Source organism: Ostrinia nubilalis, chromosome Z (assembly GCF_963855985.1).
Source record: "Ostrinia nubilalis chromosome Z, ilOstNubi1.1, whole genome shotgun sequence".
Taxonomy (NCBI): Eukaryota; Metazoa; Arthropoda; class Insecta; order Lepidoptera; family Crambidae; genus Ostrinia; species Ostrinia nubilalis.
This window is the reverse complement of record NC_087119.1, coordinates 14,758,602-14,772,455: the sequence shown is the minus strand read 5'-3', so window position 1 is coordinate 14,772,455 and position 13,854 is coordinate 14,758,602.

Sequence of the window (13,854 nt, the reverse complement as noted above, 5' to 3'; positions counted from 1 at the left end):
TGCAATAAGTCTTCTGTTTCTCCGCCTCCTCCTTAATTTCGTCCAGCTTCCTACTATTTACCAGCAGGAGTCTCCTGTTCTCTCTAATCTCAGCTAGTATGTCTTCCTCTTCTACTCTTTCCTTCTCCCTATCCGCTTCCTTCTCTTTAACAGGTTCAGGCTCGGCCACCTTCTTCGCCGGAGCCTTCCCCTTCCTTTCCATCTCTGCCTCTTTTACCAGCTGATACAGCCGATCCAGAGCCTGCGTGACGTCGGTCTTGATGTCACCGCGCAGGTTTCTTGCTGTGCCAAGAGACATCTTAGCCTTCTGCAGGCAGGCTCTGGCTTCGGCTGTTCTTTCCTTAGTTGCAGTGGCGGGCAGCTTGGGTGAGCTCGCCGACGCTGCCTCCACAGAAGCCCGGCGCCCTGGCACGGGTTTCTTGGGGGCCTTCGGGGGCTCGGCCTGCGGCGGGGTTGAGTCGGAGCCAGAAGAAAGCCCAGCTTTCCCTGTCTCCCACTCGCCGACGCTGCGTCTCACCCTCCCTGCCCTCCTGATAGGTGGAGACTCAGGAGACCTCTGCTGGACCTCGTCGGTGGGCTTCTTCGCCGGAGTCCTAAAACCGAACATGTCGCCAGAGGTGCGCGTCGCCTAAAGTGTGGTATGATATAATCAAAAGTCCGTATGACCGCGTTAAAAGAAAAAATAAAATAAATAATAATTAAAAAGTTTGTAAAAGTTATAAATATGTCGCTTAAAACTATAATTTTTCCTTTTCCAGGTACTTTCCAGTCGGAGCGGCGACCACCGCAGCAGCAGGTAAGTCCAATATGTGTCAGTCTTATGTTTTTAATATGTCTTTTTCTTTTGCAGGTACCCGCTGCGGCGGCGTCGCAGCCCGAGACGGTCAAATAAATAATGCGTCGCAGTAAAATTGTTTACTGGTCAAAATATAATTGTATATAGGTCAACTTACTTATTCAGTAAGGTCTAAAATGCTTAAAACTAAACTCTAATTATTTCAAGTCATCTGTCCAATGATATAGTGCCCTACAAAGCTCAAAACCGCGATAATAATTTTTGGCCCAATGCAAAAAGTCTACCTCCCTAGACACAAAAGGGTGGGTGGGCGGTCGATTTTTTAAACTTCCTGACCTCCGATCGCAACAAATGAGGTGTCTACGGATAGGGCTCGCCGAGACGAATCCAAAAAGCCGAAATACGCCGGGGGTGGCCCTAGAAAATTTTGAAAATGACGCCCAAAAACCGTCTCAGATCCCAAAAGAAACACTAAAGACCGCCAAAAAAGCAGAATTTAGTATGAGACGATGTCAATCGAACGTCACGGGAGTGCTAAACCGAAAAGGGTGAAACTATTGAAGCGAAAAAATTTTGAAAATCTAACCAAAAATTACAAAGTTATAAAATTTTGTACGAAAAAATTCTAAGTCAATATTAAAAATCTAAAAAGTTGAATAAAATGTCCAAATGGGGTGCTAGGGGTCTCAAAATGCTACGGGGGTGTAGGCAAAAAATTTGCGCTCAAAACAATGTATATAACCTATAGGTATGCTATTATTTTCTAGAAATTAGAGTTTGTCTGAACAGTTTAGGCACTTCTAGGTTTGACTTAGTCAAAGGCCGAAATAAGAATTCACTTCGGGGTTTGCCTGAAGGCCTTGGTCAAACCTAGGATAGACCAGTCATTCCGCGAAGAGACTGCATATCGACCTTTGACTATGACACATAGGTAATGATTAAATCTGTCGTCTCGCGTACCGCGGCGGAGCGCGGTGCAGTGTGATAATCACCTTAGGATAGCAGCTGAGATTCTCAAATCGTATTTCAAAGCTTTGAATCAGCGTGGGAGTGGTCTGTAATATCAGTTAGTGCATCTGCAGTAGACATGCCGGCTGGAGCTGAGACAAGAGATCTAATTACACAGGTTTGATAAGTAGGTAAAACTCAGTTTGATGTGCCGTGAGCCTTGTAGAAAGACTACAAAATAAAATAGAAAAGAATAGAATAATGTTTTATTAGGGCTAAGTTACAAACAAGTTAACCAAAATGGAAGTCCACTTACTAACGCTCTTAATATGGTTTATAGTCCAGTCAATGAATGCCTTAACGACGGTGTAGAGAGAAATCCATGGAACACAATTTCTGACCTCGGGACTTTATTTAGCCTAGTTAGGTGGTGAACATAGCAAAAGTCCCCGCCCTTAGCCCTTGAGCCGGCGGGGAGAGGGGGGTTTAAAGGTACCACTTTTCGGTTTTTCGCTTAATCCTCGGAAACTATGCGTCCTAGTGACATGACTACTATGAACCAAAAAAAGCTTATTCAATTTGCTACAGGTGAGACAGTCAAGTTTTTCTATATCTTGTATAGTTTTTGCGGCATCTGCTCTAGAAGGTCTGTAAAATTTGAAATTTTATTGTTGTCTTACATGTTCCTTTCAGGAGAAAATCGACTAAATCAACATTGAGCAAACACTATAGACATGCGGGAGCATGTTAAGCCTAGTTCCAGGGAGGGGACTGCACCGTGCGTATATTTAGACGAACCAATTAGAGCCACTTTTGACTCCTCATCATTCAAAAACTACTGTGCATTAACACTTCAAATTTGGCTCATGTATTGAGACTTGCAAGATGTACATCAGCTTCAAATTTCATAAATATACCTCAAACGGTTATTTAGGTATTGACGTTCAAAAATCGATATTTAGAGCACTACTATCTATCTATCACATGTGAAATGTTAAAATTTACTGGTTTTTTATTTGTTCCTTTGTATTTACATAACTACCTTTCTGGATGCCAAATTTGAACCTTCGAGGTCATCTGGAAGTGGTTAGAATTTGGTCTATAGGTCAGACATGTAGATTTTTGGACGTCAATATCTAAAGAACCGTTTGAGGCAGATTTATGAAATTTGAAACTGATGTATATCTTGTAAGTCTCAACACATGAGCCAAATTTGAAGTGTTAATGCACAGTAGTTTTTGAGTGATGAGGACTCAAAAGTGGCTCAAAGTGATTCGTCTAAATATACGCACGGTGTAGTCCCCTCGCTGGAACTAGGCTTAACATGCTCCCGCATGTCTAGAATGATTGCTCAATGTTGATTTAGTCGATTTTCTCCTGATGGTAACATGTAAGACAAAAATAAAATTTCCAATATTACAGACCTTCTAGAGCAGATGCCGCGAAAACTATACAATTTATAGAAAAACTTGTCTATCTCATCTGTAGCAAATTGAATATGCTTTTTTTGGTTCAAAGTAGTCATGTCACTAGGACGCATAGTTTCCGAGGATTAAGCGAAAAACCGAAAAGTGGCACCTTTAAACCCCCCTCTCCCCGCCGGCTCAAGGGCTAAGGGCGGGGACTTTTGCTATGTTCACCTCCTAACTAGTCTAAATAAAGTCCTGAAGTCAGAAATTGTGTTCTACAGTTTTCCATCTATAATGCTTTATTGACTGGACTATTAATAATGAAATGAGATATTTTCAATAATTACGTTTGCTTTGGTTTATTATACGATTCTTCATCTACGAACAACTTCTCTAGTAATTTCACATCTTAAGCATAAATTTGTGTCTTTAAATAATTTATTACAGGAACTTAAGCATGATGCTTAATTATTTCTCTCACACACATCACATGAATTTTAAATGAATGGAATTAACTCAATTCGGTAAAATTTTCACCGCACAGCATTTATGTAATTTAATCTTCCATAAAATATTTAAATTATCATTCGAGAGATTAAGCGTTAATTGCGCATATTCCGGAAAGGATCGTGGATCATGCCACTTTATATTAGGTACTAATTGTAGCTGTAAGGGACCAAACAACTGTTTAACTACACATGGTATGCAATAAAGACGTATTAAGTATCGAAAAAACATTGATAATGATAAATCTGACCGTACAGGCTTAAATTACTTAGGCTGGGTTGCACCATGTTACTTTAACTTTGACAAACGTCAAAAATTCTGTCAAACTCCATACAAAAACACCGGTTATAGTTATAGTTACGGTTAAAGTTGGTGGTGCAACTCAGCCTTAAAAAAACATTAATATTATCTAGCAATAATTAAAATAAAATCTTTATTTAATAATAGTCAGGCTTTGTAGCCTTAATCAAGGCTGCGTGGCGTAAAATATTTTTAAAACAAAGGACGTGAATAAATAATCATTATTGTGATGTTTGTGTTTTAGAGAAGTAATTATAGCGTCTACATTATTAATTATTGACTAAATGTGTCTGTTCGGCCTGTTTTAAACTTTATGTAAGCTCGGTCGTATAACATTTACGTGGATTTTTTGAATATTTGTCGTAGAACCATAAACGAACTATGGAGCGAAGGGTTCGACGACCTTCAGAAGATAGCTGGTAGTGGCTGCATGAAAAAAGAAGGAGATACTACTTCGCGATGCTTCTTGAAGTAAATAACGCTGAGATTGCAGATATTATTAGACATTTTTAAGTGTAGACTACACCCTCAGATCATAGACTATGATCTGAGAGTACACCATATCCTTAGACTGCTCTATGCCTAAATTCCATGACACATTTGATAGGCAAGGACGCGTCCACGAACTTTATTCTTATTTGGAACAGCCCGATCAGCCGGCGTGCAGCGATGGCGATCAATGCATTTAAGTCTGATCGCCATTGCTGCACGCCGGCTGATCGCGTGTGATCGCGTTGGTTTGGCTGAACCTTTAGGCTTTATCTAAGCGTATTAGTCGCACTGCCTACCCTTAGCAGACTCCGCTACCCTTCTTGCATAATTTTGCCACATCACCGTTGCAATAGGTCCCGAAGACTATTCCCACCTCTCTTTCCCACCGCTGCGACTCCTGTGTAGCCAGGATCTACAGCTTAACGGCCAATAAAAAGTCAACCAGTGAAGGACAAGTTTGTCCGAAGGGAAAGTTAAACTGTCATTGGACCCGAAACGAAATTAATCAGAAGAACGAAGGAGTTAAAAGTTAAGGTTCGACTTCTCTCCAGTGCAAAGCGGGTGACAGGAGACGAAAACAAAGGTTAAGTAAGTAGTTAGTAATAGGTCTGTGTGGGTTAAGATAATACGTATAGATAAGGATTTCATTCTATCCTACATTGTTACATGTCATCCTAACTTAGTACACCTATTGCTTTCTGCTAAACAAATCTACTACGAGTAAACACGCTCAGTCTAATTTCGTGTTTAAGAAATATCGTCTGAGAAGGCAAGAAAATTTTGGAAGTAGGTAGGTACCTACCTAAGATAGTTCGCTATGTTTATTAAAGTAATGTATTTAGCTTGAAGGCTTTATTTATTGCATAGAACCTGAGACGTGGGCCTCATGGCACTGCAACAGAACGTATTCGATCCCAAGATAAATTGCCTAACCACAGCCTGTGCAGCGCCCTGTGGGAATTTTTATATTATAGACTATGCAACAATAATGAACTTCAGTCATCTTTAATATTATACATAGCTTAATAGTGCTTAATATGTGTTTTATAAAAAGAACAATCATGAAAATTGAGAAAATAATTACTCTTTCTCGTAATAATTGATTTATAGCGTCAATTTCGCGTACCTACTCTAATATCACGTTTGTACTTCGACCCTTCTTTTTTATGTAGGCGTTAACGATGTGGGTAATTCATTTCAGTCTTTATGTGAAGCCATATTTTAGTCATGATTCAAAGGGCCGCGATGGGGGTGTAAGGAGCGCACTCCATCTAGCTTCCCCAAACGTCAACCTCACCTGCACGTGGTGCACCCTGCTGTAACTGACGAGGCTCTGGCGCCCGAGGAAAGGCGGGATATCCTTTCTTGACGCGGGGGGGGTTTCGTAGCTTTACCCGAAATTTCTACACAAAGTTACCCACGTGTTTGTGCCGTGCGTGGATACCCGTAATGACGGAGGAGAGGATCCTGGAAGCTGAGACCGATCGAAGAAGGTCAGTTCGCCGCAATTTATTGCGCGTCTTCGTATTGGTCAACACGCAACTTTGGCCTCAAATTCGGATAAAACGGGAGGTTGGAGTCTAGCCAGCTCCAATCAATCGGCTGCGGCTACTAGTAGGCTGGTAGTCTGGCGAGTGTCGGGTGCGAAGGATCAGGCAGACGGCGGGCTCGGCAGCAGTGTGAATGGTCGTCACACTCGCTACACTTGCTCCAACCGTCGCGATCTGAAACTTCGTAGCTTTTTATATTCTTCTTTCTTCCTACTCTTTCACTCTTTCTTCTTACTTCTCCTGGCACTATACTCAAAGTGTAGCCCTGGGTTTGCAGTGCAAACTCCCCATTTGCGGACTCCGAGGAGGGTGGGGAACACAGCGAGCGAACTTTAATTATTTTCATTTAAATATGGCTACAAGAAACAAAACTGCAACGACCAATCCCAGCTGCGAGGCAGCCAATCTTAAAGACGCGAGATCGCTATACCTGAAAAATAAGGCACAAAAATCTCCTCCTATGACAAACGTCAACAAAAATTTACGTTCTAAGAAACCCCAGTCGTCTGAAACACAAAAATCTCAATCCGAAAACCCTGAGTCGCCAAAATTGACACCAACTACTTCTTCCCAAGGGTCATCATTACAATCGCAAGACATTTTATGTTCCCCCACGATAATCATTCCTGAAGATGATTATGAAACGCCAACTCAAAGCCCGATACCCAACACACAGACTGATGACTTTGGCTCACCCGTATTTGGCTCATCACCACCAGCGGCTTCGGCCCCAAAATCCATCAAAAAGGCTCCAAAGAAGGCATCCTTACCACCCTCCAAAGCCAGTAACCGACTGGAACGCGCAATAGAGCTGATAGATCGGATCAAGTGGGCTGTGGATGGTAGCCACAACCTTCGATCCGATCTAAAAAACATTATAGTAATGTGTACTGAGGAGCTAAAAAAGTTGGTGATACATGAAGATATACATTTGGATTCTGTCGCCTCCTCCGCTGGCCCTGTAGCAACGGTAGAGGTTGTGCGTCAGGATTTTCGAGAGGAAATGGCAAAATTTCAGCCTCAACCACCACCAACACCCGCACGTTTGCTCCAGATAGCACCAAGGTTATCCTTTGCGGACGCTCTCCGTATTCCTTCGTCGTCATCGCGCAGAGTGACTGCACCCACAGAGCCACCCAAAACCAAACCCGCCATCATTATTGAGGCCAAAAAGAAGGTCCTCAGCCCGGCAGAGACTCTTAAAACCTTCAAAGACAGCGTGTCATTCCGTGACACGAACTTCGCGCCTGCGAGCGTAAAGTACGTGTCTAATAACAAACTCCGGGTTGAATTCGATTCTGTGCAACACCGAGAACGAGCTCTCGAGAAAATCAACCGCCCTGAGAGCGGGGTTCAGGCCGAGGTTTCGAAGTCTTTGAGACCCATGATTATCATCAAGGGTATCTCGGGCGAGATCCCGGCCGAGGAACTTGTAGATATTCTAAAAGGTCAGAATGAGTGCCTTCAGAACATCACTATGAGCAAGGATGACCTGGAATTTAAATTTAAACGTGCCAATCGCAACAAGGCTCTGTACAATGAAGTGCTCATCGCCTCCCCCAAAGTCTGGCAAGCCGTGGTTGCGGCGGTCAAGCTCAACCTGGACCACCAGCGCGTACATGCTGAAGACTATGTACCTCTACTGCAATGTTTTCGGTGCCTGCAATTTGGGCACACCAAATCTAGATGCTCCCAAGAAAATCCCATTTGCTCCCATTGCTCAGGTCTCGGCCATGAATATAAAAACTGCCCCAACAAAAGCGACCCCGGCAAAGCTCAATGCCACAACTGTGCCCAGCATGCCAAGACTATCAATACCAAAGTCCAAACCAATCATAGTGCAACATCCGTCAGCTGTGCTCGAGTCAAACTAATGTCTTCAAAAATCAGATCAAGAACAGATTATGGCAGCTAGACTTTCCAGCGCAACAACCCAAACGCAAAACAACACGTCTTATAAATGCACTCAAATAAACTTGGGACGCGGTAGAAACGCAACCCACGAACTCAACTTGCACATTACTGACACATCAACTGATTTAGTATTTATTAACGAACCATATACATCCAATTTAAAACGGCTCAAACCATTAACCGGCTACACAACTTACCAATTCCCTAATAACACAACACCAGTCAAGGCAGCGATTCTGGTTAAGGATGGTATCTTCAGCACGCTAGGCATTACTGACCACTCAGACACAAACCTGTGCATTGTTCAAATTAAAGATAGTAATAACCGCAAAATTTACCTTGTCTCCGTGTACATCGAACCTCGTAGCGATGACAACAACACACTGGGAAAACTTCAGCTGTTTCTTCAGCAGACGGCCGGAGCCACTCATCTAATCTGTGGTGACTTCAATGGCTGGCACCGAGCTTGGGGATCCACTTACAATAACCGCCGTGGTAACGAAGTCTTTGACTTAATCATAGAAAATAACCTCCAAGTGTTTAACACCGGTAGCTCACCTACTTTTCAAACTGTCACACAAGGACAACTACGCCAATCCATCGTGGATATTAAACAACTTTTCCTTAAGAGACTGGCTTGTCGACCCTAAAATTTGTCCGTCATCTGACCATCATACTGTCACGTTCATGGCTTCCTTTGGGTCCATGAGACCTACAAGAAACAAAAAGCTTTCTACATTCCGTTACTCCACCAATAACGTCAAATGGGATCACATCCAGCAGCCATTTGTCACGGAAGCCAGAAGACATTTGCCAATTTACACTGACTTTGATAGGATGGATAACAACCAACTTGATGAATACGTCGAAAAATTTACCTTAGCCATACAAAAGACGTGCGATGAGCTCCTACCCAGATCCTCTGGACCCCCGCGGCAAGCCCCGTGGTGGAACGAGGAGCTGGCGGAACTTAAACGCGCCTCTATCAAAGCGCACCACAAGCTCTGCAAGGCTGTCAGGCGCAGACTTCCGCTGGATGACGCGATCGCTGAACGCGACAGAGCCAGACGTCAATATTCGGACGCTTTTTGTGCCGCCTCCACAGCACATTTCCGTGGGTTCTGCGGCAGACAAAAGAAAGAAGACGTCTGGTCTGTCACGAATAGAATAATTAAAACTCGACCACTCATCCAACCACCTTCTACTTTGAAACTGGATGACGGAACTTACACCAGTAGTACTGATGACACGGCCCGGGCGCTCCTCGATCAGTTCTTTCCTGAAGACACTCCAGACTGCTCACCAGAACAGACCTCTGCAAGAATATCAATGAGGTCTACGCCAAACACTCCTCCAGAACCACCTTTCACATACACGGAGATTATAGAAGGTCTACAGTGCATGAATCATCGGAGAGCGCCTGGTTTGGACCACCTAACCGCCGATATCTGCCTCCAAACTGCTCTTTGGTTCCCCACAGAGATTTGCGGCATAATGAACTGCTGTCTGAGACTGCAATATTTCCCCAAAATGTGGAAATGTGCAACCGCCAAAATAATTCCTAAACCTGGCAAACCCAATTATGAAAATCTAACTTGCTTTCGTCCGATAGGACTTTTGAACGTCTTTGGCAAGTTGTTGGAGCGCCTTATCACTAACAGGCTCAACCACCACCTAGAGCTCACTAACAACAGCCCAACTAACCAGTACGGTTTCAAGGCCCAAAGGTCAACATTACTTGCTATTAACAGCGCCCTTAATATAATAAATAGCGCCAAACGCCAAGGCGAGCAAGTCCTTGGAGTGTCTCTGGATATTAAAGCTGCTTTTGACAGAGCATGGTGGCCGGCAATATTCCGTAGACTCCGGGAAACTGGCTGCCCCAGCAACTTATACAACATCCTCCTGAACTACATCGAGGAACGAGAAATTGGTATACAATTCGCGGACAGTCAAGTTAGCAAGACTATGTCTAGGGGATGCATTCAGGGTTCGGTAATTGGCCCCACTTTGTGGAACCTTATCTTGGACCAACTGCTCTTAACACCTCTACCGGACGGATGCCATCTCCAGGCGTACGCTGACGATATATTTCTAATAGCGCACTCTAAAAGTCACACCATACTCGAAAATATCATCAATATTGCACTGGACCGAATTACCAGCTGGGGCGAAAGCGTCAAGCTGGAGTTTGGGCCAGACAAAACGCAAACAATAGCATTTACAAATAAAGCCGCCAAATGCAAACTGTTCATGAAGGGCCTTAGGCTCACATATACGGACCACATTAAATATCTCGGCATTATAATAGACAAGCGACTCACTTTTACAAAACATGTGGATTATATCATTAATAAGGTTAAAACCCTTTACAACAAACTAAGTATCTTCATAAGGCCAACCTGGGGCGTACATTCAGAGAACGTTCGTACAATCTATGAACACGTCATAGAGCCTATTATCTGCTACGGTGCGGGAATCTGGACATGTGCCCAAAAATATAAATACATTACTCAACGCCTCCTTTCTATTCAAAGACTGTTCGCAATAAAGATCATCCGGGGTTTTAGAACGGTCAGCACCGCCGCTGCAATCACTCTCTCACAGCTTACCCCGCTTCCAGCAAAGGTCGCAATGGTTGCTGATATTGAGACCACTAAACTCTCTGGTACAACATCTTTTCTACCCCGAGATATCAACATCGAGAAACCCTGTCATCCGTCCAAATTTCTCCACCCGTCTGAAAGGATCGGCATTCAGTTTGAGGAAATCACCTCCTCATCAGATCTGAATCAGGCTGGTGCCAATCATACCTGGCTCATATATACTGATGGAAGCAAAATTGACGACTGCGTAGGGGCTGCATTTGTCGTCAAAGACTCAGCCAACTCACAACCACCAGTCGTCAAGAGTCTCAAACTTCATGGTGGCTGCTCAGTGTTCCAAGCAGAAATGCTCGCTATACAGAGGGCTTGTAAATACATACTTGACTTTCAACTCCCAAACGCACTCATACTCTCTGATAGCAGATCCGGCCTCACAGAGTTGCAAAATGGCAGCACCCATAACCAGTTGGCCGTTGATATTCACCGACTGCTATACCAAGCCCGCTCATCCAGCTTAGACATTGAATTCGCGTGGATCAAGGCCCACGCTGGATTCGACGGCAATGAGGAGGCAGACTCGGCGGCTAAGGCTGCTGCCAAGATGCATAAATCACCGGACTACCGAGCCGTCCCTATTAGCCTGGTTAAACACCATAATAGACACATATGCGAAGTATCGGCCGAGAAATTATACAGTGTGAGTCACGTTAAAGTGTACATATGAAAATAGATAAAACTAGACCTATTTTTATCGATAAAAAAGAGGTCAAAATTTTTTTGAGATTTTTTTTAAATTTTTTATAGAATTTTTTTTCTTCCAATTACTTATTGTAAAGAAAACGTAATAACTTTTAAACTAAGCGGTATATCCTGATAAAATACAAACAGTAATAATGCTAAATAACAGGCGATACTAAAAAATACATAAAATACACAAAAAAGGCCAACAAATAATAAAAAATGATAGTTTTTGAAAAAAAAACTGCTTTTAAATTCGTGTTTTTTTTTTTGTTATTTGATAAATTTCTCCAAAAAATGCCCCTATAACCGGTGGTTTTTATTACTTTGTATTATTCTCTATCGTATTACCTTCGTAAAACCAAAAATCGCATGTCTCTATCCCTATCACAACGTTTGCAATGATCGTTTGAACTAAGCCTCTCCGGGCGCGCCATTCAAAGCTTCGTTAACAACGAAACTGAAAATGGCTCTAGATTTGTAATTTTGATAAAGACAAGTTAGATTTCAAACAAAAACAAAAGATTTCGAAGTAAAATAAGCATTTTAGTTAAAATTAAAATTGTCTCTACCTGTAGCGGAGAATAATGTTGTGGCAGGCCTTTGTTCAAACGATCATAGCAAATGTTGTGATAGGGATAGAGACATGCAATTTTTGGTTTCACAAAGATAATACGATAGAGAATAATACAAAGTAATAAAAACCACCTGTAATAGGGGCATTTTTTGGAGAAATTTATCAAATAACCAAAAAAACACGAATTTAAAAGCAGATTTTTTTCAAAAAGTATCATTTATTATTATTAGTTGGCATTTTTTGTGTATTTCATGTATTTTTTTAGTATTGCCTGTTATTTAGCATTATTACTGTTTTTATTTTATCACGATATACCGCTTAGTTTAAAAGTTATTACGTTTTCTTTACAATAAGTAATTGGAAGAAAAAAAATTCTATAAAAAATAAAAAAAAAATCTCAAAAAAATTTTGACCTCTTTTTTGTCGATAAAAATAGGTCTAGTTTTATCTATTTTCATATGTACACTTTAACGTGACTCACACTGTATATGGACCCTAATACCTGCGTCCATACAAGATCTCTCCTGCCTTCGTTTAACACCCTACGGGAGTTCACAAAGATCATCCGACCGGACTTCGCAATTACCCAAGTGTTAACCAACCACGGATATCACAAAAGCTACTTAAAACGTTTCCACATCGTCGCAGATGACCACTGTCCTTGTGACGACCAAACGCCACAAACATGGGAACATCTTCTTACACAATGCCCTAGATTCGTCACACAACGCCACATCCATGAAACCACTTCTCGCTTGCTTAACGTAAATCCTTACAATCTAATAGATATAACCAAAAAAGAAGAAACTACCAATAGCTTTAAAATATACATAACCTATACAGTGTGAGTCACGTTAAAGTGTACATATCAAAATAGATGAAACTAGAACTATTTTTATCGACAAAAAAGAGGTCAAAAAATTTTTGAGATTTTTTTTTAAATTTTTTATAGAATATTTTTTCTTCCAATTACTTATTGTAAAGAAAACGTAATAACTTTTAAACTAAGCGGTATATCCTGATAAAATAAAAACAGTAATAATGCTAAATAACAGGCAATACTAAAAAAATACATAAAATACACAAAAAATGCCAACAAATAATAAAAAATGATACTTTTTGAAAAAAATCTGATTTTAAATTCGTGTTTTTTTGGTTATTTGATAAATTTCTCCAAAAAATGCCCCTATAACCGGAGGTTTTTATTACTTTGTATTATTCTCTATCGTATTATCTTTGTAAAACCAAAAATCGCATGTCTCTATCCCTATCACAACGTTTGCAATGAACGAGCTATTGGACGTGGAGAGGGTCATTAATTATACACATATTTTCTACTTTGCCGAACATTTGCACGAGAACGGTTTGTCCAAAACATATGAAATTTGGTCTTATTTAATGCAGGACTAAATGCCCTTCAACCGTCTGGAAGACTACTTTTCGATAGGGTAAGTCCTTTACACGGTATAACCGGAAAACCGAAAAAGCGCCCCTTTCGGGGACCCCCACCACTTAAGCACAACTCCGTCGAAGTCGAAAACCTAGGAGAGTCTTTATGGGCAACTAATGAAGCCATTAAAGCAGTAAAATCTTTAGTAGGAATTATTTCCGATTTAATTCATTTTTGTGTTTAATTCTACTGGCCTAACAAGCATCTATCTTCTTATGTATTTTTTATTATATTTTCGAGACGACAATTTCAATTCATATTTAAGTCATATTTTCTATATAATTTATGTAGAGACAGCGCTTCATAAATTATATTCGAGTTACTGCAGCTGCTCATTCCTTTGTTATGGAATATTTTTATGTCCTAGCATAAAAATAACAACAGCCAACATTTTCTCATAAAAGGTTTTAGGTTTTGCGGTAAGAACTTACTTTTTCTTGTGATAAGTTAGTAAAAGTGACAGTAAAATGTAGTCACTTCAGAGTAATACTTAATTAAATGTCAGAGACGACTGAAATTGATTAAAATACTTTCTTAATTGCAGTCTTTATAATGTTAATGATGTTC